The following is a 26,975-nucleotide window of genomic DNA, read 5'->3' as shown; positions in this document are numbered from 1 at the left end:
GTCAATTAAACCTGGTTTCGATCAATATTTTAGAGGATAACACCGGTTAGGTCTGGGTTAGGTCTGGGATATGCGCGCATCTGGCTTATACTTTCGCCTTTTTCGCAAACTTGTTGGCCAGATCCTGGGTTTTTTCCGTGTTTGAATCACGTAGTAATGTGGTAACACGCTGAAGCAGTCAATTAAACCTGGTTTCGATCAATATTTTAGAGGATAACACCGGTTAGGTCTGGGATAGGTCCGGGATATGCCCGCATCTGGCTCATGATTTTGCCTTCTTCGCATACTTGTTGGCCAGATCCTGGGTTTTTTTCGTGTTTGAATCACGTAGTAATGTGGCAACACACTGAAGCAGTCAATTAAACCTGGTTTCGATCAATATTTCAGAGGATAACACCGGTTAGGTCTGGGTTAGGTCCGGTATATGCCCGCATCTGGCTCATGATTTTGCCTTCTTCGCATTCTTCTTGGCCAGATCCTGGGTTTTTTTCGTGTTTGAATAACGTAGTAATGTGGTAACACACTGAAGCTGTCAATTAAACCTGGTTTCGATCAATATTTTAGAGGATAACACCGGTTAGGTCTGGGTAAGGTCTGGGTTATGCCCGCATCTGGCTCATGATTTTGCCTTCATCGCATACTTGTTGGCCAGATCCTGGGTTTTTTCCGTGTTTGAATCACGTAGTAATGTGGTAACACACTGAAGCAGTCAATTAAACCTGGTTTCGATCAATATTTTAGAGGATAACACCGGTTAGGTCTGGGTTAGGTCTGGGATTTGCGCGCATCTGGCTTATACCTTCGGCTTTTTCGCAAACTTGTTGGCCAGATCCTGGGTTTTTTCCGTGTTTGAATCACGTAGTAATGTGGTAACACACTGAAGCAGTCAATTAAACCTGGTTTCGATCAATATTTTAGAGGATAACACCGGTTAGGTCTGGGATAGGTCCGGGATATGCCCGCATCTGGCTCATGATATTGCCTTCATCGCATACTTGTTGGCCAGATCCTGGGTTTTTTCCGTGTTTGAATCACGTAGTAATGTGGTAACACACTGAAGCAGTCAATTAAACCTGGTTTCGATCAATATTTCAGAGGATAACACCGGTTAGGTCTGGGTTAGGTCTGGGTTATGCCCGCATCTGGCTCATTATTTTGCCTTCTTCGCATACTTGTTGGCCAGAGCCTGGGTTTTTTTCGTGTTTGAATCACGTAGTAATGTGGTAATACACTGAAGCAGTCAATAAAACCTGGTTTCGATCAATATTTTAGAGGATAACACCGGTTAGGTCTGGGTTAGGTCCGGGATATGCCCGCATCTGGCTCATGATTTTGCCTTCTTCGCATACTTGTTGGCCAGATCCTGGGTTTTTTTCGTGTTTGAATCACGCAGTAATGTGGTAACACACTGAGGCTGTCAATTATACCTGGTTTCGATCAATATTTTAGAGGATAACTCCGATTAGGTCTGGGTTAGGTCTGGGTTATGCCCGCATCTGGCTCATGATTTTGCCTTCTTCGCATACTTGTTGGCCAGATCCTGGGTTTTTTTCGTGTTTGAATAACGTAGTAATGTGGTAATACACTGAAGCAGTCAATTAAACCTGGTTTCGATCAATATTTCAGGGGATAACACCGGTTAGGTCTGGGTTAGGTCTGGGTTATGCCCGCATCTGGCTCATGATTTTGCCTTCTTCGCATACTTGTTGGCCAGATCCTGGGTTTTTTTCGTGTTTGAATCACGTAGTAATGTGGTAATACACTGAAGCAGTCAATTAAACCTGGTTTCGATCAATATTTTAGAGGATAACGCCGGTTAGGTCTGGGTTAGGTCTGGGATATGCGCGCATCTGGCTTATACTTTCGCCTTTTTCGCAAACTTGTTGGCCAGATCCTGGATTTTTTCCGTGTTTGAATCACGTAGTAATGTTGTACCACACTGTGGCAGTCAATTAAACCTGGATTCGGACATTATTTTAGAGGATAACACCGGTTAGGTCTGGGTTAGGTCTGGGTTATGCCCGCATCTGGCTCATGATTTTGCCTTCTTCGCATACTTGTTGGCCAGATCCTGGGTTTTTTTCGTGTTTGAATCACGTAGTAATGTGGTAATACACTGAAGCAGTCAATAAAACCTGGTTTCGATTAATATTTTAGAGGATAACACCGGTTTGGTCTGGGTTAGGTCTGGGTTATGCCCGCATCTGGCTCATGATTTTGCCTTCTTCGCATACTTGTTGGCCAGATCCTGGGTTTTTTTCGTGTTTGAATCACGTAGTAATGTGGTAACACACTGAAGCAGTCACTTAAAGTTGGTTTCGATCAATATTTCAGAGGATAACACCGGTTAGGTCTGGGTTAGGTCTGGGAAATGCGCGGATCTGGCTTATACTTTCGCCTTTTTCGCAAACTTGTTGGCCAGATCCTGGGTTTTTTTCGTGTTTGAATCACGTAGTAATGTGGTAACACACTGAAGCTGTCAATTAAACCTGGTTTCGATCAATATTTCAGAGGATAACACCGGTTAGGTCTGGGTTAGATCTGGGAAATGCGCGCATCTGGCTTATTCTTTCGCCTTCTTCGCATACTTCTTGGCCAGATCCTGGGTTTTTTTCGTGTTTGAATCACGTAGGAATGTGGTAACACACTGGAACAGTCAATAAAACCTGGTTTCGATCAATATTTTAGAGGATAACACCGTTTAGATCTGGGTTAGGTCCGGGATATGCCCGCATCTGGCTCATGATTTTGCCTTTTTCGCAAACTTGTTGGCCAGATCCTGGGTTTTTTCCGTGTTTGAATCACGTAGTAATGTGGTAACACACTGAAGCAGTCAATAAAACCTGGTTTCGATCAATATTTTAGAGGATAACACTGGTTAGGTCTGGGTTAGGTCTGGGATTTGCGCGCATCTGGCTTATACTTTCGCCTTTTTCGCAAACTTGTTGGCCAGAGCCTGGGTATTTTCCGTGTTTGAATCACGCAGTAATGTGGTAATACACTGAAGCAGTCAATAAAACCTGGTTTCGATCAATATTTTAGAGGATAACACCGGTTAGGTCTGGGATAGGTCCGGGATATGCCCGCATCTGGCTTAAACTTTCGCCTTTTTCGCAAACTTGTTGGCCAGATCCTGGGTTTTTTCCGTGTTTGATCACGTAGTAATGTGGTAAAACACTGAAGCAGACAATAAAACCTGGTTTCGATCAATATTTTAGAGGATAACACCGGTTAGGTCTGGGTTAGGTCTGGGTTATGCCCGCATCTGGCTCATGATTCTGCCTACTTCGCATACTTGTTGGCCAGATACTGGGGTTTTTTCGTGTTTGAATCACGTAGTAATGTGGTAACACACTGAAGCAGTCAATTAAACCTGGTTTCGATCAATATTTTAGAGGATAACACCGGTTAGGTCTGGGATAGGTCCGGGATATGCCCGCATCAGGCTTATACTTTCGCCTTTTTCGCAAACTTGTTGGCTAGATCCTGGGTTTTTTTCCGGTTTGAATAACGCAGTAATGTGGTACCACACTGAAGCAGTCAATTAAACCTGGTTTCGATCAATATTTCAGAGGATAACACCGGTTAGGTCTGGGTTAGGTCCGGGATATGCCCGCATCTGGCTCATGATTTTGCCTTCTTCGCATACTTGTTGGCCAGATCCTGGGTTTTTTTCGTGTTTGAATCACGTAGTAATGTGGTACCACACTGAAGCAGTCAATTAAACTTGGTTTCGGTCAATATTTTAGAGGATAACAACGGTTACGTCTGGGATAGGTCCGGGATATGCCCGCATCTGGCTCATGATTTTGCCTTCTTCGCATACTTGTTGGCCAGATCCTGGGTTTTTTTCGTGTTTGAATAACGTAGTAATGTGGTAACACACTGAAGCAGTCAATTAAACCTGGTTTCGATCAATATTTCAGAGGATAACACCGGTTAGGTCTGGGTTAGGTCCGGGATATGCCCGCATCTCGCTCATGATTTTGCCTTCTTCGCATACTTGTTTGCCGGATCCTGGGTTTTTTTCGTGTTTGAACCACGTAGTAATGTGGTAACACACTGAAGCTGTCAATTAAACCTGGTTTCGATCAATATTTTAGAGGATAACACCGGTTAGGTCTGGGTTAGGTCTGGGTTATGCCCGCATCTGGCTCATGATTTTGCCTTCTTCGCATACTTGTTTGCCGGATCCTGGGTTTTTTTCGTGTTTGAATCACGTAGTAATGTGGTAACACACTGAAGCTGTCAATTAAACCTGGTTTCGATCAATATTTTAGAGGATAACACCGGTTAGGTCTGGGTTAGTCTGGGATATGCGCGCATCTGGCTTATACTTTCACCTTTTTCGCAAACTTGTTGGCCAGATCCTGGGTTTTTTCCGTGTTTGAATCACGTAGTAATGTGGTAACACACTGAAGCAGTCAATAAAACCTGGTTTCGATAAATATTTTAGAGGATAACACCGGTTAGGTCTGGGTTAGGTCTGGGAAATGCGCGCATCTGGCTTATATTTTCGCCTTCTTCGCATACTTGTTGGTCAGATCCTGGGTTTTTTTCGTGTTTGAATCACGTAGTAATGTGGTAATACACTGAAGCAGTCAATTAAACCTGGTTTCGATCAATATTTTAGAGGATAACGCCGGTTAGGTCTGGGTTAGGTCTGGGATATGCGCGCATCTGGCTTATACTTTCGCCTTTTTCGCAAACTTGTTGGCCAGATCCTGGATTTTTTCCGTGTTTGGATCACGTAGTAATGTTGTACCACACTGTGGCAGTCAATTAAACCTGGATTCGGACATTATTTTAGAGGATAACACCGGTTAGGTCTGGGTTAGGTCTGGGTTATGCCCGCATCTGGCTCATGATTTTGCCTTCTTCGCATAATTGTTGGCCAGATCCTGGGTTTTTTTCGTGTTTGAATCACGTAGTAATGTGGTAACACACTGAAGCAGTCAATTAAACCTGGTTTCGATCAATATTTCAGAGGATAACACCGGTTAGGTCTGGGTTAGGTCCGGTATATGCCCGCATCTGGCTCATGATTTTGCCTTCTTCGCATTCTTCTTGGCCAGATCCTGGGTTTTTTTCGTGTTTGAATAACGTAGTAATGTGGTAACACACTGAAGCTGTCAATTAAACCTGGTTTCGATCAATATTTTAGAGGATAACACCGGTTAGGTCTGGGTAAGGTCTGGGTTATGCCCGCATCTGGCTCATGATTTTGCCTTCATCGCATACTTGTTGGCCAGATCCTGGGTTTTTTCCGTGTTTGAATCACGTAGTAATGTGGTAACACACTGAAGCAGTCAATTAAACCTGGTTTCGATCAATATTTTAGAGGATAACACCGGTTAGGTCTGGGTTAGGTCTGGGATTTGCGCGCATCTGGCTTATACTTTCGGCTTTTTCGCAAACTTGTTGGCCAGATCCTGGGTTTTTTCCGTGTTTGAATCACGTAGTAATGTGGTAACACACTGAAGCAGTCAATTAAACCTGGTTTCGATCAATATTTTAGAGGATAACACCGGTTAGGTCTGGGATAGGTCCGGGATATGCCCGCATCTGGCTCATGATTTTGCCTTCATCGCATACTTGTTGGCCAGATCCTGGGTTTTTTCCGTGTTTGAATCACGTAGTAATGTGGTGACACACTGAAGCAGTCAATTAAACCTGGTTTCGATCAATATTTCAGAGGATAACACCGGTTAGGTCTGGGTTAGGTCTGGGTTATGCCCGCATCTGGCTCATGATTTTGCCTTCTTCGCATACTTGTTGGCCAGATCCTGGGTTTTTTTCGTGTTTGAATCACGTAGTAATGTGGTAATACACTGAAGCAGTCAATAAAACCTGGTTTCGATCAATATTTTAGAGGATAACACCGGTTAGGTCTGGGTTAGGTCCGGGATATGCCCGCATCTGGCTCATGATTTTGCCTTCTTCGCATACTTGTTGGCCAGATCCTGGGTTTTTTTCGTGTTTGAATCACGCAGTAATGTGGTAACACACTGAAGCTGTCAATTATACCTGGTTTCGATCAATATTTTAGAGGATAACTCCGATTAGGTCTGGGTTAGGTCTGGGTTATGCCCGCATCTGGCTCATGATTTTGCCTTCTTCGCATACTTGTTGGCCAGATCCTGGGTTTTTTTCGTGTTTGAATAACGTAGTAATGTGGTAATACACTGAAGCAGTCAATTAAACCTGGTTTCGATCAATATTTCAGGGGATAACACCGGTTAGGTCTGGGTTAGGTCTGGGTTATGCCCGCATCTGGCTCATGATTTTGCCTTCTTCGCATACTTGTTGGCCAGATCCTGGGTTTTTTTCGTGTTTGAATCACGTAGTAATGTGGTAATACACTGAAGCAGTCAATTAAACCTGGTTTCGATCAATATTTTAGAGGATAACGCCGGTTAGGTCTGGGTTAGGTCTGGGATATGCGCGCATCTGGCTTATACTTTCGCCTTTTTCGCAAACTTGTTGGCCAGATCCTGGATTTTTTCCGTGTTTGGATCACGTAGTAATGTTGTACCACACTGTGGCAGTCAATTAAACCTGGATTCGGACATTATTTTAGAGGATAACACCGGTTAGGTCTGGGTTAGGTCTGGGTTATGCCCGCATCTGGCTGATGATTTTGCCTTCTTCGCATAATTGTTGGCCAGATCCTGGGTTTTTTTCGTGTTTGAATCACGTAGTAATGTGGTAACACACTGAAGCAGTCAATTAAACCTGGTTTCGATCAATATTTCAGAGGATAACACCGGTTAGGTCTGGGTTAGGTCCGGTATATGCCCGCATCTGGCTCATGATTTTGCCTTCTTCGCATTCTTCTTGGCCAGATCCTGGGTTTTTTTCGTGTTTGAATAACGTAGTAATGTGGTAACACACTGAAGCTGTCAATTAAACCTGGTTTCGATCAATATTTTAGAGGATAACACCGGTTAGGTCTGGGTAAGGTCTGGGTTATGCCCGCATCTGGCTCATGATTTTGCCTTCATCGCATACTTGTTGGCCAGATCCTGGGTTTTTTCCGTGTTTGAATCACGTAGTAATGTGGTAACACACTGAAGCTGTCAATTATACCTGGTTTCGATCAATATTTTAGAGGATAACTCCGATTAGGTCTGGGTTAGGTCTGGGTTATGCCCGCATCTGGCTCATGATTTTGCCTTCTTCGCATACTTGTTGGCCAGATCCTGGGTTTTTTTTCGTGTTTGAATAACGTAGTAATGTGGTAATACACTGAAGCAGTCAATTAAACCTGGTTTCGATCAATATTTCAGGGGATAACACCGGTTAGGTCTGGGTTAGGTCTGGGTTATGCCCGCATCTGGCTCATGATTTTGCCTTCTTCGCATACTTGTTGGCCAGATCCTGGGTTTTTTTCGTGTTTGAATCACGTAGTAATGTGGTAATACACTGAAGCAGTCAATTAAACCTGGTTTCGATCAATATTTTAGAGGATAACGCCGGTTAGGTCTGGGTTAGGTCTGGGATATGCGCGCATCTGGCTTATACTTTCGCCTTTTTCGCAAACTTGTTGGCCAGATCCTGGATTTTTTCCGTGTTTGAATCACGTAGTAATGTTGTACCACACTGTGGCAGTCAATTAAACCTGGATTCGGACATTATTTTAGAGGATAACACCGGTTAGGTCTGGGTTAGGTCTGGGTTATGCCCGCATCTGGCTCATGATTTTGCCTTCTTCGCATACTTGTTGGCCAGATCCTGGGTTTTTTTCGTGTTTGAATCACGTAGTAATGTGGTAATACACTGAAGCAGTCAATAAAACCTGGTTTCGATTAATATTTTAGAGGATAACACCGGTTTGGTCTGGGTTAGGTCTGGGTTATGCCCGCATCTGGCTCATGATTTTGCCTTCTTCGCATACTTGTTGGCCAGATCCTGGGTTTTTTTCGTGTTTGAATCACGTAGTAATGTGGTAACACACTGAAGCAGTCAATTAAAGTTGGTTTCGATCAATATTGTAGAGGATAACGCCGGTTAGGTCTGGGTTAGGTCTGGGAAATGCGCGCATCTGGCTTATACTTTCGCCTTCTTCGCATACTTGTTGGTCAGATCCTGGGTTTTTTTCGTGTTTGAATCACGTAGGAATGTGGTAACACACTGAAGCAGTCAATTAAACCTGGTTTCGATCAATATTTTAGAGGATAACACCGGTTAGGTCTGGGTTAGGTCCGGGATATGCCCGCATCTGGCTCATGATTTTGCCTTCTTCGCATACTTGTTGGCCAGATCCTGGGTTTTTTTCGTGTTTGAATGACGTAGTAATGTGGCAACACACTGAAGCTGTCAATTAAACCTGGTTTCGATCAATATTTTAGAGGATAACACCGGTTAGGTCTGGGTTAGGTCTGGGTTATGCCCGCATCTGGCTCATGATTTTGCCTTCTTCGCATACTTGTTGGCCAGATCCTGGGTATTTTCCGTGTTTGAATCACATAGTAATGTGGTAACACACTGAAGCAGTCAATTAAACCTGGTTTCGATCAATATTTTAGAGGATAACACCGGTTAGGTCTGGGTTAGGTCTGGGATTTGCGCGCATCTGGCTTATACTTTCGCCTTTTTCGCAAATTTGTTGGCCAGATCCCGGGTTTTTTCCGTGTTTGAATCACGTAGTAATGTGGTAACACACTGAAGCTGTCAATTAAACCTTGTTTCAATCAATATTTCAGAGGATAACACCGGTTAGGTCTGGGTTAGGTCTGGGAAATGCGCGGATCTGGCTTATACTTACGCCTTCTTCGCATGCTTGTTGGTCAGATCCTGGGTTTTTTTCGTGTTTGAATCACGTAGGAATGTGGTAACACACTGAAGCAGTCAATTAAACCTGGTTTCGATCAATATTTTAGAGGATAACACCGGTTAGGTCTGGGTTAGGTCTGGGATATGCGCGCATCTGGCTTATACTTTCGCCTTTTTCGCAAACTTGATGGCTGGATTCTGGGTTTTTTTCGGGTTTGAATAACGCAGTAATGTGGTACCACACTGAAGCAGTCAATTAAACCTGGTTTCGATCAATATTTTAGAGGATAACACCGGTTGGGTCTGGAATAGGTCCGGGATATGCCCGCATCTGGCTCATGATTTTGCCTTCTTCGCATACTTGTTGGCCAGATCCTGGGTTTTTTTCGTGGTTGAATCACGTAGTAATGTGGTAACACACTGAAGCAGTCAATTAAACCTGGTGTCGATCAATATTTTAGAGGATAACACCGGTTAGGTCTGGGTTAGGTCTGGGATTTGCGCGCATCTGGCTTATACTTTCGCCTTTTTCGCAAACTTGTTGGCCAGATCCTGGGTATTTTCCGTGTTTGAATCACGTAGTAATGTGGTAATACACTGAAGCGGTCAATTAAACCAGGTTTCGATCAATATTTTAGAGGATAACACCGGTCAGGTCTGGGTTAGGTCTGGGATATGCGCGCATCTGGCTTATACTTTCGCCTTCTTCGCATACTTCTTGGCCAGATCCTGGGTTTTTTTCGTGTTTGAATCACGTAGGAATGTGGTAACACACTGAAGCAGTCAATTAAACCTGGTTTCGATCAATATTTTAGAGGATAACACCGGTTAGGTCTGGGTTAGGTCCCGGATATGCCCGCATCTGGCCCATGATTTTGCCTTCTTCGCATACTTGTTGGCCAGATCCTGGGTTTTTGTCGTGTTTGAATCACGTAGTAATGTGGTAACACACTGAAGCTGTCAATTAAACCTGGTTTCGATCAATATTTTAGAGGATAACACCGGTTAGGTCTGGGTTGGGTCTGGGTTATGCCCGCATCTGGCTCATGATTTTGCCTTCTTCGCATACTTGTTGGCCAGATCCTGGGTTTTTTTCGTGTTTGAATCACGTAGTAATGTGGTAATACACTGAAGCAGTCAATTAAACCTGGTTTCGATCAATATTTTAGAGGATAACACCGGTTAGGTCTGGGTTAGGTCTGGGTTATGCCCGCATCTGGCTCATGATTTTGCCTTCTTCGCATACTTGTTGGCCAGATCCTGGGTTTTTTTCGTGTTTGAATCACGTAGTAATGTGGTAACACACTGAAGCAGTCAATTAAACCTGGTTTCGATCAATATTTTAGAGGATAACACCGGTTAGGTCTGGGTTAGGTCTGGGTTATGCCCGCATCTGGCTCATGATTTTGCCTTCATCGCATACTTGTTGGCCAGAACCTGGGTTTTTTCCATGTTTGAATCACGTAGTAATGTGGTAACACACTGAAGCAGTCAATTAAACCTGGTTTCGATCAATATTTCAGAGGATAGCACCGGTTAGGTCTGGGTTAGGTCCGGGATATGCCCGTATCTGGCTCATGATTTTGCCTTCTTCGCATACTTGTTTGCCGGATCCTGGGTTTTTTTCGTGTTTGAATCACGTAGTAATGCGGTAACAAACTGAAGCAGTCAATAATACCTGGTTTCGATCAATATTTTAGAGGATAACACCGGTTAGGTCTGGGTTCGGTCCGGGATATGCCCGCATCTGGCTCATGATTTTGCCTTCTTCGCATACTTGTTGGCCAGATCCTGGGTTTTTTCCGTGTTTGAATCACGTAGTAATGTGGTAACACACTGAAGCTGTCAATTAAACCTGGTTTCGATCAATATTTTAGAGGATAACACCGGTTAGGTCTGGGTTAGGTCTGGATTATGCCCGCATCTGGCTCATGATTTTGCCTTCTTCGCATACTTGTTGGCCAGATCTTGGGTTTTTTTCGTGTTTGAATCACGTAGTAATGTGGTAACACACTGAAGCAGTCAATTAAACCTGGTTTCGATCAATATTTTAGAGGATAACACCGGTTAGGTCTGGGTTAGGTCTGGGTTATGCCCGCATCTGGCTCATGATTTTGCCTTCATCGCATACTTGTTGGCCAGAACCTGGGTTTTTTTCGTGTTTGAATCACGTAGTAATGTGGTAACACACTGAAGCAGTCAATTAAACCTGGTTTCGATCAATATTTTAGAGGATAACACCGGTTAGGTCTGGGTTAGGTCTGGGTTATGCCCGCATCTGGCTCATGATTTTGCCTTCTTCGCATACTTGTTGGCCAGATCCTGGGTTTTTTTCGTGTTTAAATCACGTAGTAATGTGGTAACACACTGAAGCTGTCAATTAAACCTGGTTTCGATCAATATTTTAGAGTATAACACCGGTTAGGTCTGTGTTAGGTCTGGGATATGCGCGCATCTGGCTTATACTTTCACCTTTTTCGCAAACTTGTTGGCCAGATCCTGGGTTTTTTCCGTGTTTGATCACGTAGTAATGTGGTACCACACTGAAGCAGTCAATAAAACCTGGTTTCGATCAATATTTTAGAGGATAACACCGGTTAGGTCTGGGTTAGGTCTGGGATTTGCGCGCATCTGGCTTATACTTTCGCCTTTTTCGCAAACTTGTTGGCCAGATCCTGGGTATTTTCCGTGTTTGAATCACGTAGTAATGTGGTAACACACTGAAGCAGTCAATTAAACCTGGTTTCTATCAATATTTTAGAGGATAACACCGGTTAGGTCTGGGTTAGGTCAGGGATATGCCCGCATCTGGCTCATGATTTTGCCTTCTTCGCATACTTGTTGTCCAGATCTTGGGTTTTTTTCGTGTTTGAATCACGTAGTAATGTGGTAACACACTGAAGCAGTCAATTAAACCTGGTTTCTATCAATATTTTAGAGGATAACACCGGTTAGGTCTGGGTTAGGTCCGGGATATGCCCGCATCTGGCTCATGATTTTGCCTTCTTCGCATACTTGTTGGCCAGATCCTGGGTTTTTTTCGTGATTGAATCACGTAGTAATGTGGTAACACACTGAAGCTGTCAATTAAACCTGGTTTCGATCAATATTTTAGAGGATAACACCGGTTAGGTCTGGGTTACGTCTGGGAAATGCGCGCATCTGGCTTATTCTTTCGCCTTCTTCGCAAACTTCTTGACCAGATCCTGGGTTTTTTTCGTGTTTGAATCACGTAGGAATGTGGTAACACACTGAAGCAGTCAATTAAACCTGGTTTCGATCAATATTTTAGAGGATAACACCGGTTAGGTCTGGGTTAGGACTGGGATATGCGCGCAACTGGCTTATACTTTCACCTTTTTCGCAAACTTGTTGGCCAGATCCTGGGTTTTTTTCGTGTTTGAATCACGTAGGAATGTGGTAACACACTGAAGCAGTCAATTAAACCTGGTTTCTATCAATATTTTAGAGGATAACACCGGTTAGGACTGGGTTAGGTCCGGGATATGCCCGCATCTGGCTCATGATTTTGCCTTCTTCGCATACTTGTTGGCCAGATCCTGGGTTTTTTTCGTGTTTGAATCACGTAGTAATGTGGTAACACACTGAAGCAGTCAATTAAACTTGGTTTCGATCAATATTTTAGAGGATAACACCGGTTAGGTCTGGGTTAGGTCTGGGATATGCGCGCATCTGGCATATACTTTCACCTTTTTCGCTAACTTGTTGGCCAGATCCTGGGTGTTTTCCGTGTTTGAATCACGTAGTAATGTGGTAACACACTGAAGCAGTCAATTAAACCTGGTTTCGATCAATATTTCAGAGGATAACACCGGTTAGGTCTGGGTTAGGTCTGGGATATGCGCGCGTCTGGCTTATACTTTCGCCTTTTTCGCAAACTTGTTGGCCAGATCCTGGATTTTTTCCGTGTTTGAATCACGTAGTAATGTTGTACCACACTGAGGCAGTCAATTAAACCTGGATTCGGACATAATTTTAGAGGATAACACCGGTTAGGTCTGGGTTAGGTCCGGGATATGCCCGCATCTGGCTCATGATTTTGCCTTCTTCGCATTCTTGTTGGCCAGATCCTGGGTTTTTTTCGTGTTTGAATCACGTAGTAATGTGGTAACACACTGAAGCTGTCAATTAAACCTGGTTTCGATCAATATTTTAGAGGATAACACCGGTTAGGTCTGGGTTAGGTCTGGGATATGCGCGCAACTGGCTTATACTTTCACCTTTTTCGCAAACTTGTTGGCCAGATCCTGGGTTTTTTTTCGTGTTTGAATCACGTAGGAATGTGGTAACACACTGAAGCAGTCAATTAAACCTGGTTTCTATCAATATTTTAGAGGATAACACCGGTTAGGACTGGGTTAGGTCCGGGATATGCCCGCATCTGGCTCATGATTTTGCCTTCTTCGCATACTTGTTGGCCAGATCCTGGGTTTTTTTCGTGTTTGAATCACGTAGTAATGTGGTAACACACTGAAGCTGTCAATTAAACCTGGTATCGATCAATATTTTAGAGGATAACACCGGTTAGGTCTGGGTTAGGTCTGGGATATGCGCGCATCTGGCATATACTTTCACCTTTTTCGCAAACTTGTTGGCCAGATCCTGGGTGTTTTCCGTGTTTGAATCACGTAGTAATGTGGTAACACACTGAAGCAGTCAATTAAACCTGGTTTCGATCAATATTTCAGAGGATAACACCGGTTAGGTCTGGGTTAGGTCTGGGTTATTCCCGCATCTGGCTCATGATTTTGCCTTCTTCGCAAACTTGTTGGCCAGATCCTGGGTGTTTTCCGTGTTTGAATCACGTAGTAATGTGGTAACACACTGAAGCAGTCAATTAAACCTGGTTTCGATCAATATTTCAGAGGATAACACCGGTTAGGTCTGGGTTAGGTCTGGGTTATGCCCGCATCTGGCTCATGATTTTGTCTTCTTCGCATACTTGTTGGCCAGATCCTGGGTTTTTTCCGTGTCTGAATCACGTAGTAATGTGGTAACACACTGAAGCTGTCAATTAAACCTGGTTTCGATCAATATTTTAGAGGATAACACCGGTTAGGTCTGGGATAGGTCCGGGATATGCCCGCATCTGGCTCATGAATTTGCCTTCTTCGCATACTTGTTGGCCAGATCCTGGGTTTTTTTCGTGTTTGAATCACTTAGTAATGTGGTAACACACTGAAGCAGTCAATTAAACCTGGTTTCGATCAATATTTCAGAGGATAACACCGGTTAGGTCTGGGTTAGGTCCGGGATATGCCCGCATCTGGCTCATGATTTTGCCTTCTTCGCATACTTGTTGGCCAGATCCTGGGTTTTTTTCGTGTTTGAATCACGTAGTAATGTGGTAACACACTGAAGCAGTCAATTAAACCTGGTTTCGATCAATATTTTAGAGGATAACACCGGTTAAGTCTGTGTTAGGTCTGGGTTATGCCCGCATCTTGCTCATGATTTTGCCTTCTTCGCATACTTGTTGGCCAGATCCTGGGTTTTTTTCGTGTTTGAATCACGTAGTAATGTGGTAACACACTGAAGCAGTCAATAAAACCTGGTTTCGATCAATATTGTAGAGGATAACACCGGTTAGGTCTGGGTTAGGTCTGGGATATGCGCGCATCTGGCATATACTTTCACCTTTTTCGCTAACTTGTTGGCCAGATCCTGGGTGTTTTCCGTGTTTGAATCACGTAGTAATGTGGTAACACACTGAAGCAGTCAATTAAACCTGGTTTCGATCAATATTTCAGAGGATAACACCGGTTAGGTCTGGGTTAGGTCTGGGATATGCGCGCGTCTGGCTTATACTTTCGCCTTTTTCGCAAACTTGTTGGCCAGATCCTGGATTTTTTCCGTGTTTGAATCACGTAGTAATGTTGTACCACACTGAGGCAGTCAATTAAACCTGGATTCGGACATAATTTTAGAGGATAACACCGGTTAGGTCTGGGTTAGGTCCGGGATATGCCCGCATCTGGCTCATGATTTTGCCTTCTTCGCATACTTGTTGGCCAGATCCTGGGTTTTTTTCGTGTTTGAATCACGTAGTAATGTGGTAACACACTGAAGCTGTCAATTAAACCAGGTTTCGATCAATATTTTAGAGGATAACACCGGTTAGGTCTGGGTTAGGTCTGGGTTATGCCCGCATCTGGCTCATGATATTGCCTTCTTCGCATACTTGTTGGCCAGATCCTGGGTTTTTTTCGTGTTTGAATCACGTAGTAATGTGGTAATACACTGAAGCAGTCAATTAAACCTGGTTTCGATCAATATTTTAGAGGATAACACCGGTTAGGTCTGGGTTAGGTCTGGGATTTGCGCGCATCTGGCTTATACTTTCGCCTTTTTCGCAAACTTGTTGGCCAGATCCTGGGTATTTTCCGTGTTTGAATCACGTAGTAATGTGGTAACACACTGAAGCAGTCAATTAAACCTGGTTTCTATCAATATTTTAGAGGATAACACCGGTTAGGTCTGGGTTAGGTCCGGGATATGCCCGCATCTGGCTCATGATTTTGCCTTCTTCGCATACTTGTTGTCCAGATCTTGGGTTTTTTTCGTGTTTGAATCACGTAGTAATGTGGTAACACACTGAAGCAGTCAATTAAACCTGGTTTCTATCAATATTTTAGAGGATAACACCGGTTAGGTCTGGGTTAGGTCCGGGATATGCCCGCATCTGGCTCATGATTTTGCCTTCTTCGCATACTTGTTGGCCAGATCCTGGGTTTTTTTCGTGATTGAATCACGTAGTAATGTGGTAACACACTGAAGCTGTCAATTAAACCTGGTTTCGATCAATATTTTAGAGGATAACACCGGTTAGGTCTGGGTTACGTCTGGGAAATGCGCGCATCTGGCTTATTCTTTCGCCTTCTTCGCAAACTTCTTGACCAGATCCTGGGTTTTTTTCGTGTTTGAATCACGTAGGAATGTGGTAACACACTGAAGCAGTCAATTAAACCTGGTTTCGATCAATATTTTAGAGGATAACACCGGTTAGGTCTGGGTTAGGACTGGGATATGCGCGCAACTGGCTTATACTTTCACCTTTTTCGCAAACTTGTTGGCCAGATCCTGGGTTTTTTTCGTGTTTGAATCACGTAGGAATGTGGTAACACACTGAAGCAGTCAATTAAACCTGGTTTCTATCAATATTTTAGAGGATAACACCGGTTAGGACTGGGTTAGGTCCGGGATATGCCCGCATCTGGCTCATGATTTTGCCTTCTTCGCATACTTGTTGGCCAGATCCTGGGTTTTTTTCGTGTTTGAATCACGTAGTAATGTGGTAACACACTGAAGCAGTCAATTAAACCTGGTTTCGATCAATATTTTAGAGGATAACACCGGTTAGGTCTGGGTTAGGTCTGGGATATGCGCGCATCTGGCATATACTTTCACCTTTTTCGCTAACTTGTTGGCCAGATCCTGGGTGTTTTCCGTGTTTGAATCACGTAGTAATGTGGTAACACACTGAAGCAGTCAATTAAACCTGGTTTCGATCAATATTTCAGAGGATAACACCGGTTAGGTCTGGGTTAGGTCTGGGATATGCGCGCGTCTGGCTTATACTTTCGCCTTTTTCGCAAACTTGTTGGCCAGATCCTGGATTTTTTCCGTGTTTGAATCACGTAGTAATGTTGTACCACACTGAGGCAGTCAATTAAACCTGGATTCGGACATAATTTTAGAGGATAACACCGGTTAGGTCTGGGTTAGGTCCGGGATATGCCCGCATCTGGCTCATGATTTTGCCTTCTTCGCATACTTGTTGGCCAGATCCTGGGTTTTTTTCGTGTTTGAATCACGTAGTAATGTGGTAGCACACTGAAGCTGTCAATTAAACCTGGTTTCGATCAATATTTTAGAGGATAACACCGGTTAGGTCTGGGTTAGGTCTGGGTTATGCCCGCATCTGGCTCATGATATTGCCTTCTTCGCATACTTGTTGGCCAGATCCTGGGGTTTTTTCGTGTTTGAATCACGTAGTAATGTGGTAATACACTGAAGCAGTCAATTAAACCTGGTTTCGATCAATATTTTAGAGGATAACACCGGTTAGGTCTGGGTTAGGTCTGGGTTATGCCCGCATCTGGCTCATGATTTTGCCTTCTTCGCATACTTGTTGGCCAGATCCTGGGTTTTTTTCGTGTTTGAATCACGTAGTAATGTGGTAACACACTGAAGCAGTCAATTAAACCTGGTTTCGATCAATATTTCAGAGGATAACACCGGTTAGGTCTGGGTTAGGTCTGGGAAATGCGCGCATCTGGCTTATACTTTCGCCTTTTTCGCAAACTTGTTGGCCAGATCGTGGGTATTTTCCGTGTTTGAATCACGTAGTAATGTGGTAACACACTGAAGCAGTCAATTAAACCTGGTTTCGATCAATATTTTAGAGGATAACACCGGTTATGTCTGGGTTAGGTCCGGGATATGCCCGCATCTGGCTCATGATTTTGCCTTCTTCGCATACTTGTTGGCCAGATCCTGGGTTTTTTTCGTGTTTGAATCACGTAGTAATGTGGTAACACACTGAAGCTGTCAATTAAACCTGGTTTCGATCAATATTTTAGAGGATAACACCGGTTAGGTCTGGGTTAGGTCTGGGATATGCGCGCCACTGGCTTATACTTTCACCTTTTTCGCAAACTTGTTGGCCAGATCCTGGGTTTTTTTCGTGTTTGAATCACGTAGGAATGTGGTAACACACTGAAGCAGTCAATTAAACCTGGTTTCTATCAATATTTTAGAGGATAACACCGGTTAGGACTGGGTTAGGTCCGGGATATGCCCGCATCTGGCTCATGATTTTGCCTTCTTCGCATACTTGTTGGCCAGATCCTGGGTTTTTTTCGTGTTTGAATCACGTAGTAATGTGGTAACACACTGAAGCTGTCAATTAAACCTGGTTTCGATCAATATTTTAGAGGATAACACCGGTTAGGTCTGGGTTAGGTCTGGGATATGCGCGCATCTGGCATATACTTTCACCTTTTTCGCAAACTTGTTGGCCAGATCCTGGGTGTTTTCCGTGTTTGAATCACGTAGTAATGTGGTAACACACTGAAGCAGTCAATTAAACCTGGTTTCGATCAATATTTCAGAGGATAACACCGGTTAGGTCTGGGTTAGGTCTGGGTTATGCCCGCATCTGGCTCATGATTTTGCCTTCTTCGCAAACTTGTTGGCCAGATCCTGGGTGTTTTCCGTGTTTGAATCACGTAGTAATGTGGTAACACACTGAAGCAGTCAATTAAACCTGGTTTCGATCAATATTTCAGAGGATAACACCGGTTAGGTCTGGGTTAGGTCTGGGTTATGCCCGCATCTGGCTCATGATTTTGTCTTCTTCGCATACTTGTTGGCCAGATCCTGGGTTTTTTCCGTGTTTGAATCACGTAGTAATGTGGTAACACTCTGAAGCTGTCAATTAAACCTGGTTTCGATCAATATTTTAGAGGATAACACCGGTTAGGTCTGGGATAGGTCCGGGATATGCCCGCATCTGGCTCATGAATTTGCCTTCTTCGCATACTTGTTGGCCAGATCCTGGGTTTTTTTCGTGTTTGAATCACTTAGTAATGTGGTAACACACTGAAGCAGTCAATTAAACCTGGTTTCGATCAATATTTCAGAGGATAACACCGGTTAGGTCTGGGTTAGGTCCGGGATATGCCCGCATCTGGCTCATGATTTTGCCTTCTTCGCATACTTGTTGGCCAGATCCTGGGTTTTTTTCGTGTTTGAATCACGTAGTAATGTGGTAACACACTGAAGCAGTCAATTAAACCTGGTTTCGATCAATATTTTAGAGGATAACACCGGTTAAGTCTGTGTTAGGTCTGGGTTATGCCCGCATCTTGCTCATGATTTTGCCTTCTTCGCATACTTGTTGGCCAGATCCTGGGTTTTTTTCGTGTTTGAATCACGTAGTAATGTGGTAACACACTGAAGCAGTCAATAAAACCTGGTTTCGATCAATATTTTAGAGGATAACACCGGTTAGGTCTGGGTTAGGTCTGGGATATGCGCGCATCTGGCATATACTTTCACCTTTTTCGCTAACTTGTTGGCCAGATCCTGGGTGTTTTCCGTGTTTGAATCACGTAGTAATGTGGTAACACACTGAAGCAGTCAATTAAACCTGGTTTCGATCAATATTTCAGAGGATAACACCGGTTAGGTCTGGGTTAGGTCTGGGATATGCGCGCGTCTGGCTTATACTTTCGCCTTTTTCGCAAACTTGTTGGCCAGATCCTGGATTTTTTCCGTGTTTGAATCACGTAGTAATGTTGTACCACACTGAGGCAGTCAATTAAACCTGGATTCGGACATAATTTTAGAGGATAACACCGGTTAGGTCTGGGTTAGGTCCGGGATATGCCCGCATCTGGCTCATGATTTTGCCTTCTTCGCATACTTGTTGGCCAGATCCTGGGTTTTTTTCGTGTTTGAATCACGTAGTAATGTGGTAACACACTGAAGCTGTCAATTAAACCTGGTTTCGATCAATATTTTAGAGGATAACACCGGTTAGGTCTGGGTTAGGTCTGGGTTATGCCCGCATCTGGCTCATGATATTGCCTTCTTCGCATACTTGTTGGCCAGATCCTGGGTTTTTTTCGTGTTTGAATCACGTAGTAATGTGGTAATACACTGAAGCAGTCAATTAAACCTGGTTTCGATCAATATTTTAGAGGATAACACCGGTTAGGTCTGGGTTAGGTCTGGGTTATGCCCGCATCTGGCTCATGATTTTGCCTTCTTCGCATACTTGTTGGCCAGATCCTGGGTTTTTTTCGTGTTTGAATCACGTAGTAATGTGGTAACACACTGAAGCAGTCAATTAAACCTGGTTTCGATCAATATTTCAGAGGATTACACCGGTTAGGTCTGGGTTAGGTCTGGGAAATGCGCGCATCTGGCTTATACTTTCGCCTTTTTCGCAAACTTGTTGGCCAGATCGTGGGTATTTTCCGTGTTTGAATCACGTAGTAATGTGGTAACACACTGAAGCAGTCAATTAAACCTGGTTTTGATCAATATTTTAGAGGATAACACCGGTTAGGTCTGGGTTAGGTCCGGGATATGCCCGCATCTGGCTCATGATTTTGCCTTCTTCGCATACTTGTTGGCCAGATCCTGGGTTTTTTTCGTGTTTGAATCACGTAGTAATGTGGTAACACACTGAAGCTGTCAATTAAACCTGGTTTCGATCAATATTTTAGAGGATAACACCGGTTAGGTCTGGGTTAGGTCTGGGATATGCGCGCAACTGGCTTATACTTTCACCTTTTTCGCAAACTTGTTGGCCAGATCCTGGGTTTTTTTCGTGTTTGAATCACGTAGGAATGTGGTAACACACTGAAGCAGTCAATTAAACCTGGTTTCTATCAATATTTTAGAGGATAACACCGGTTAGGACTGGGTTAGGTCCGGGATATGCCCGCATCTGGCTCATGATTTTGCCTTCTTCGCATACTTGTTGGCCAGATCCTGGGTTTTTTTCGTGTTTGAATCACGTAGTAATGTGGTAACACACTGAAGCTGTCAATTAAACCTGGTTTCGATCAATATTTTAGAGGATAACACCGGTTAGGTCTGGGTTAGGTCTGGGATATGCGCGCATCTGGCATATACTTTCACCTTTTTCGCAAACTTGTTGGCCAGATCCTGGGTGTTTTCCGTGTTTGAATCACGTAGTAATGTGGTAACACACTGAAGCAGTCAATTAAACCTGGTTTCGATCAATATTTCAGAGGATAACACCGGTTAGGTCTGGGTTAGGTCTGGGTTATGCCCGCATCTGGCTCATGATTTTGCCTTCTTCGCAAACTTGTTGGCCAGATCCTGGGTGTTTTCCGTGTTTGAATCACGTAGTAATGTGGTAACACACTGAAGCAGTCAATTAAACCTGGTTTCGATCAATATTTCAGAGGATAACACCGGTTAGGTCTGGGTTAGGTCTGGGTTATGCCCGCATCTGGCTCATGATTTTGTCTTCTTCGCATACTTGTTGGCCAGATCCTGGGTTTTTTCCGTGTTTGAATCACGTAGTAATGTGGTAACACACTGAAGCTGTCAATTAAACCTGGTTTCGATCAATATTTTAGAGGATAACACCGGTTAGGTCTGGGATAGGTCCGGGATATGCCCGCATCTGGCTCATGAATTTGCCTTCTTCGCATACTTGTTGGCCAGATCCTGGGTTTTTTTCGTGTTTGAATCACTTAGTAATGTGGTAACACACTGAAGCAGTCAATTAAAACTGGTTTCGATCAATATTTCAGGGGATAACTCCGGTTAGGTCTGGGTTAGGTCCGGGATATGCCCGCATCTGGCTCATGATTTTGCCTTCTTCGCATACTTGTTGGCCAGATCCTGGGTTTTTTTCGTGTTTGAATCACGTAGTAATGTGGTAACACACTGAAGCAGTCAATTAAACCTGGTTTCGATCAATATTTTAGAGGATAACACCGGTTAAGTCTGTGTTAGGTCTGGGTTATGCCCGCATCTTGCTCATGATTTTGCCTTCTTCGCATACTTGTTGGCCAGATCCTGGGTTTTTTTCGTGTTTGAATCACGTAGTAATGTGGTAACACACTGAAGCAGTCAATAAAACCTGGTTTCGATCAATATTTTAGAGGATAACACCGGTTAGGTCTGGGTTGGGTCCAGGATATGCCCGCATCTGGCTCATGATTTTGCCTTCTTCGCAAACTTGTTGGCCAGATCCTGGGTATTTTACGTGTTTGAAACACATAGTAATGTGGTAACACACTGAAGCAGTCAATTAAACCTGGTTTCGATCAATATTTTAGAGGATAACACCGGTTAGGTCTGGGTTAGGTCTGGGATTTGCGCGCATCTGGCTTATACTTTCACCTTTTTCGCAAACTTGTTGGCCAGATCCCGGGTATTTTCCGTGTTTGAATCACGTAGTAATGTGGTAACACACTGAAGCAGTCAATTAAACCTGGTTTCAATCAATATTTCAGAGGATAACACCGGTTAGGTCTGGGTTAGGTCTGGGAAATGCGCGGATCTGGCTTATACTTACGCCTTCTTCGCATGCTTGTTGGTCAGATCCTGGGTTTTTTTCGTGTTTGAATCACGTAGGAATGTGGTAACACACTGAAGCAGTCAATTAAACCTGGTTTCGATCAATATTTTAGAGGATAACACCGGTTAGGTCTGGGTTAGGTCTGGGATATGCGCGCATCTGGCTTATACTTTCGCCTTTTTCGCAAACTTGATGGCTAGATTCTGGGTTTTTTTCGGGTTTGAATAACGCAGTAATGTGGTACCACACTGAAGCAGTCAATTAAACCTGGTTTCGATCAATATTTTAGAGGATAACACCGGTTGGGTCTGGGATAGGTCCGGGATATGCCCGCATCTGGCTCATGATTTTGCCTTCTTCGCATACTTGTTGGCCAGATCCTGTGTTTTTTTCGTGGTTGAATCACGTAGTAATGTGGTAACACACTGAAGCAGTCAATTAAAGCTGGTTTCGATCAATATTTTAGAGGATAACACCGGTTAGGTCTGGGATAGGTCCGGGATATGCCCGCATCTAGCTCATGATTTTGCCTTCTTCGCATACTTGTTGGCCAGATCCTGGGGTTTCTTAGTGTTTGAATCACGTAGTAATGTGGTAACACACTGAAGCAGTCAATTAAACCTGGTTTCGATCAATATTTTAGAGGATAACACCGGTTAGGTCTGGGATAGGTCCGGGATATGCCCGCATCTGGCTCATGATTTTGCCTTCTTCGCATACTTGATGGCTAGATCCTGGGTTCTTTTCGGGTTTGAATAACGCAGTAATGTGGTACCACACTGAAGCAGTCAATTAAACCTGGTTTCGATCAATATTTTAGAGGATAACGCCGGTTAGGTCTGGGTTAGGTCTGGGAAATGCGCGCATCTGGCTTATACTTTCGCCTTCTTCGCATACTTGTTGGTCAGATCCTGGGTTTTTTTCGTGTTTAAATCACGTAGGAATGTGGTAACACACTGAAGCAGTCAATTAAACCTGGTTTCGATCAATATTTTAGAGGATAACACCGGTTAGGTCTGGGTTAGGTCCGGGATATGCCCGCATCTGGCTTATACTTTCGCCTTTTTCGCAAACTTGATGGCTAGATCCTGGGTTCATTTCGGGTTTGAATAACGCAGTAATGTGGTACCACACTGAAGCAGTCAATTAAACCTGGTTTCGATCAATATTTTAGAGGATAACGCCGGTTAGGTCTGGGTTAGGTCTGGGAAATGCGCGCATCTGGCTTATACTTTCGCCTTCTTCGCATACTTGTTGGTCAGATCCTGGGTTTTTTTCGTGTTTAAATCACGCAGGAATGTGGTAACACACTGAAGCAGTCAATTAAACCTGGTTTCGATCAATATCTTAGAGGATAACACCGGTTAGGTCTGGGTTAGGTCTGGGATATGCGCGCATCTGGCTTATACTTTCGCCTTTTTCGCAAACTTGTTGGCCAGATCCTGGATTTTTTCCGTGTTTGAATCACGTAGTAATGTTGTACCACACTGAGGCAGTCAATTAAACCTGGATTCGGACATTATTTTAGAGGATAACACCGGTTAGGTCTGGGTTAGGTCTGGGTTATGCCCGCATCTGGCTCATGATTTTGCCTTCTTCGCATACTTGTTGGCCAGATCCTGGGTTTTTTTCGTGTTTGAATCATGTAGTAATGTGGTAACACACAGAAGCAGTCAATTAAACCTGGTTTCGATCAATATTTTAGAGGATAACACCGGTTAGGTCTGGGTTAGGTCTGGGTTATGCCCGCATCTGGCTCATGATTTTGCCTTCTTCGCATACTTGTTGCCCAGATCCTGGGTTTTTTTCGTGTTTGAATCACGTAGTAATGTGGTAATACACTGAAGCAGTCAATTAAACCTGGTTTCGATCAATATTTTAGAGGATAACACCGGTTAGGTCTGGGTTAGGTCTGGGTTATGCCCGCATCTGGCTCATGATTTTGCCTTCTTCGCATACTTGTTGGCCAGATCCTGGGTTTTTTTCGTGTTTGAATCACGTAGTAATGTGGTAACACACTGAAGCAGTCAATTAAACCTGGTTTCGATCAATATTTTAGAGGATAACACCGGTTAGGTCTGGGTTAGGTCTGGGTTATGCCCGCATCTGGCTCATGATTTTGTCTTCTTCGCATACTTGTTGGCCAGATCCTGGGTTTTTTCCGTGTTTGAATCACGTAGTAATGTGGTAACACACTGAAGCTGTCAATTAAACCTGGTTTCGATCAATATTTTAGAGGATAACACCGGTTAGGTCTGGGATAGGTCCGGGATATGCCCGCATCTGGCTCATGAATTTGCCTTCTTCGCATACTTGTTGGCCAGATCCTGGGTTTTTTTCGTGTTTGAATCACTTAGTAATGTGGTAACACACTGAAGCAGTCAATTAAAACTGGTTTCGATCAATATTTCAGGGGATAACTCCGGTTAGGTCTGGGTTAGGTCCGGGATATGCCCGCATCTGGCTCATGATTTTGCCTTCTTCGCATACTTGTTGGCCAGATCCTGGGTTTTTTTCGTGTTTGAATCACGTAGTAATGTGGTAACACACTGAAGCAGTCAATTAAACCTGGTTTCGATCAATATTTTAGAGGATAACACCGGTTAAGTCTGTGTTAGGTCTGGGTTATGCCCGCATCTTGCTCATGATTTTGCCTTCTTCGCATACTTGTTGGCCAGATCCTGGGTTTTTTTCGTGTTTGAATCACGTAGTAATGTGGTAACACACTGAAGCAGTCAATAAAACCTGGTTTCGATCAATATTTTAGAGGATAACACCGGTTAGGTCTGGGTTGGGTCCAGGATATGCCCGCATCTGGCTCATGATTTTGCCTTCTTCGCAAACTTGTTGGCCAGATCCTGGGTATTTTACGTGTTTGAAACACATAGTAATGTGGTAACACACTGAAGCAGTCAATTAAACCTGGTTTCGATCAATATTTTAGAGGATAACACCGGTTAGGTCTGGGTTAGGTCTGGGATTTGCGCGCATCTGGCTTATACTTTCACCTTTTTCGCAAACTTGTTGGCCAGATCCCGGGTATTTTCCGTGTTTGAATCACGTAGTAATGTGGTAACACACTGAAGCAGTCAATTAAACCTGGTTTCAATCAATATTTCAGAGGATAACACCGGTTAGGTCTGGGTTAGGTCTGGGAAATGCGCGGATCTGGCTTATACTTACGCCTTCTTCGCATGCTTGTTGGTCAGATCCTGGGTTTTTTTCGTGTTTGAATCACGTAGGAATGTGGTAACACACTGAAGCAGTCAATTAAACCTGGTTTCGATCAATATTTTAGAGGATAACACCGGTTAGGTCTGGGTTAGGTCTGGGATATGCGCGCATCTGGCTTATACTTTCGCCTTTTTCGCAAACTTGATGGCTAGATTCTGGGTTTTTTTCGGGTTTGAATAACGCAGTAATGTGGTACCACACTGAAGCAGTCAATTAAACCTGGTTTCGATCAATATTTTAGAGGATAACACCGGTTGGGTCTGGGATAGGTCCGGGATATGCCCGCATCTGGCTCATGATTTTGCCTTCTTCGCATACTTGTTGGCCAGATCCTGTGTTTTTTTCGTGGTTGAATCACGTAGTAATGTGGTAACACACTGAAGCAGTCAATTAAAGCTGGTTTCGATCAATATTTTAGAGGATAACACCGGTTAGGTCTGGGATAGGTCCGGGATATGCCCGCATCTAGCTCATGATTTTGCCTTCTTCGCATACTTGTTGGCCAGATCCTGGGGTTTCTTAGTGTTTGAATCACGTAGTAATGTGGTAACACACTGAAGCAGTCAATTAAACCTGGTTTCGATCAATATTTTAGAGGATAACACCGGTTAGGTCTGGGATAGGTCCGGGATATGCCCGCATCTGGCTCATGATTTTGCCTTCTTCGCATACTTGATGGCTAGATCCTGGGTTCTTTTCGGGTTTGAATAACGCAGTAATGTGGTACCACACTGAAGCAGTCAATTAAACCTGGTTTCGATCAATATTTTAGAGGATAACGCCGGTTAGGTCTGGGTTAGGTCTGGGAAATGCGCGCATCTGGCTTATACTTTCGCCTTCTTCGCATACTTGTTGGTCAGATCCTGGGTTTTTTTCGTGTTTAAATCACGTAGGAATGTGGTAACACACTGAAGCAGTCAATTAAACCTGGTTTCGATCAATATTTTAGAGGATAACACCGGTTAGGTCTGGGTTAGGTCCGGGATATGCCCGCATCTGGCTTATACTTTCGCCTTTTTCGCAAACTTGATGGCTAGATCCTGGGTTCATTTCGGGTTTGAATAACGCAGTAATGTGGTACCACACTGAAGCAGTCAATTAAACCTGGTTTCGATCAATATTTTAGAGGATAACGCCGGTTAGGTCTGGGTTAGGTCTGGGAAATGCGCGCATCTGGCTTATACTTTCGCCTTCTTCGCATACTTGTTGGTCAGATCCTGGGTTTTTTTCGTGTTTAAATCACGTAGGAATGTGGTAACACACTGAAGCAGTCAATTAAACCTGGTTTCGATCAATATCTTAGAGGATAACACCGGTTAGGTCTGGGTTAGGTCTGGGATATGCGCGCATCTGGCTTATACTTTCGCCTTTTTCGCAAACTTGTTGGCCAGATCCTGGATTTTTTCCGTGTTTGAATCACGTAGTAATGTTGTACCACACTGAGGCAGTCAATTAAACCTGGATTCGGACATTATTTTAGAGGATAACACCGGTTAGGTCTGGGTTAGGTCTGGGTTATGCCCGCATCTGGCTCATGATTTTGCCTTCTTCGCATACTTGTTGGCCAGATCCTGGGTTTTTTTCGTGTTTGAATCATGTAGTAATGTGGTAACACACAGAAGCAGTCAATTAAACCTGGTTTCGATCAATATTTTAGAGGATAACACCGGTTAGGTCTGGGTTAGGTCTGGGTTATGCCCGCATCTGGCTCATGATTTTGCCTTCTTCGCATACTTGTTGCCCAGATCCTGGGTTTTTTTCGTGTTTGAATCACGTAGTAATGTGGTAATACACTGAAGCAGTCAATTAAACCTGGTTTCGATCAATATTTTAGAGGATAACACCGGTTAGGTCTGGGTTAGGTCTGGGTTAT

This window comes from Colletes latitarsis, chromosome 12 (genome assembly GCF_051014445.1).
Source record: "Colletes latitarsis isolate SP2378_abdomen chromosome 12, iyColLati1, whole genome shotgun sequence".
NCBI classification, from domain to species: Eukaryota; Metazoa; Arthropoda; class Insecta; order Hymenoptera; family Colletidae; genus Colletes; species Colletes latitarsis.
Note: the sequence above shows the minus strand (reverse complement) of the source record.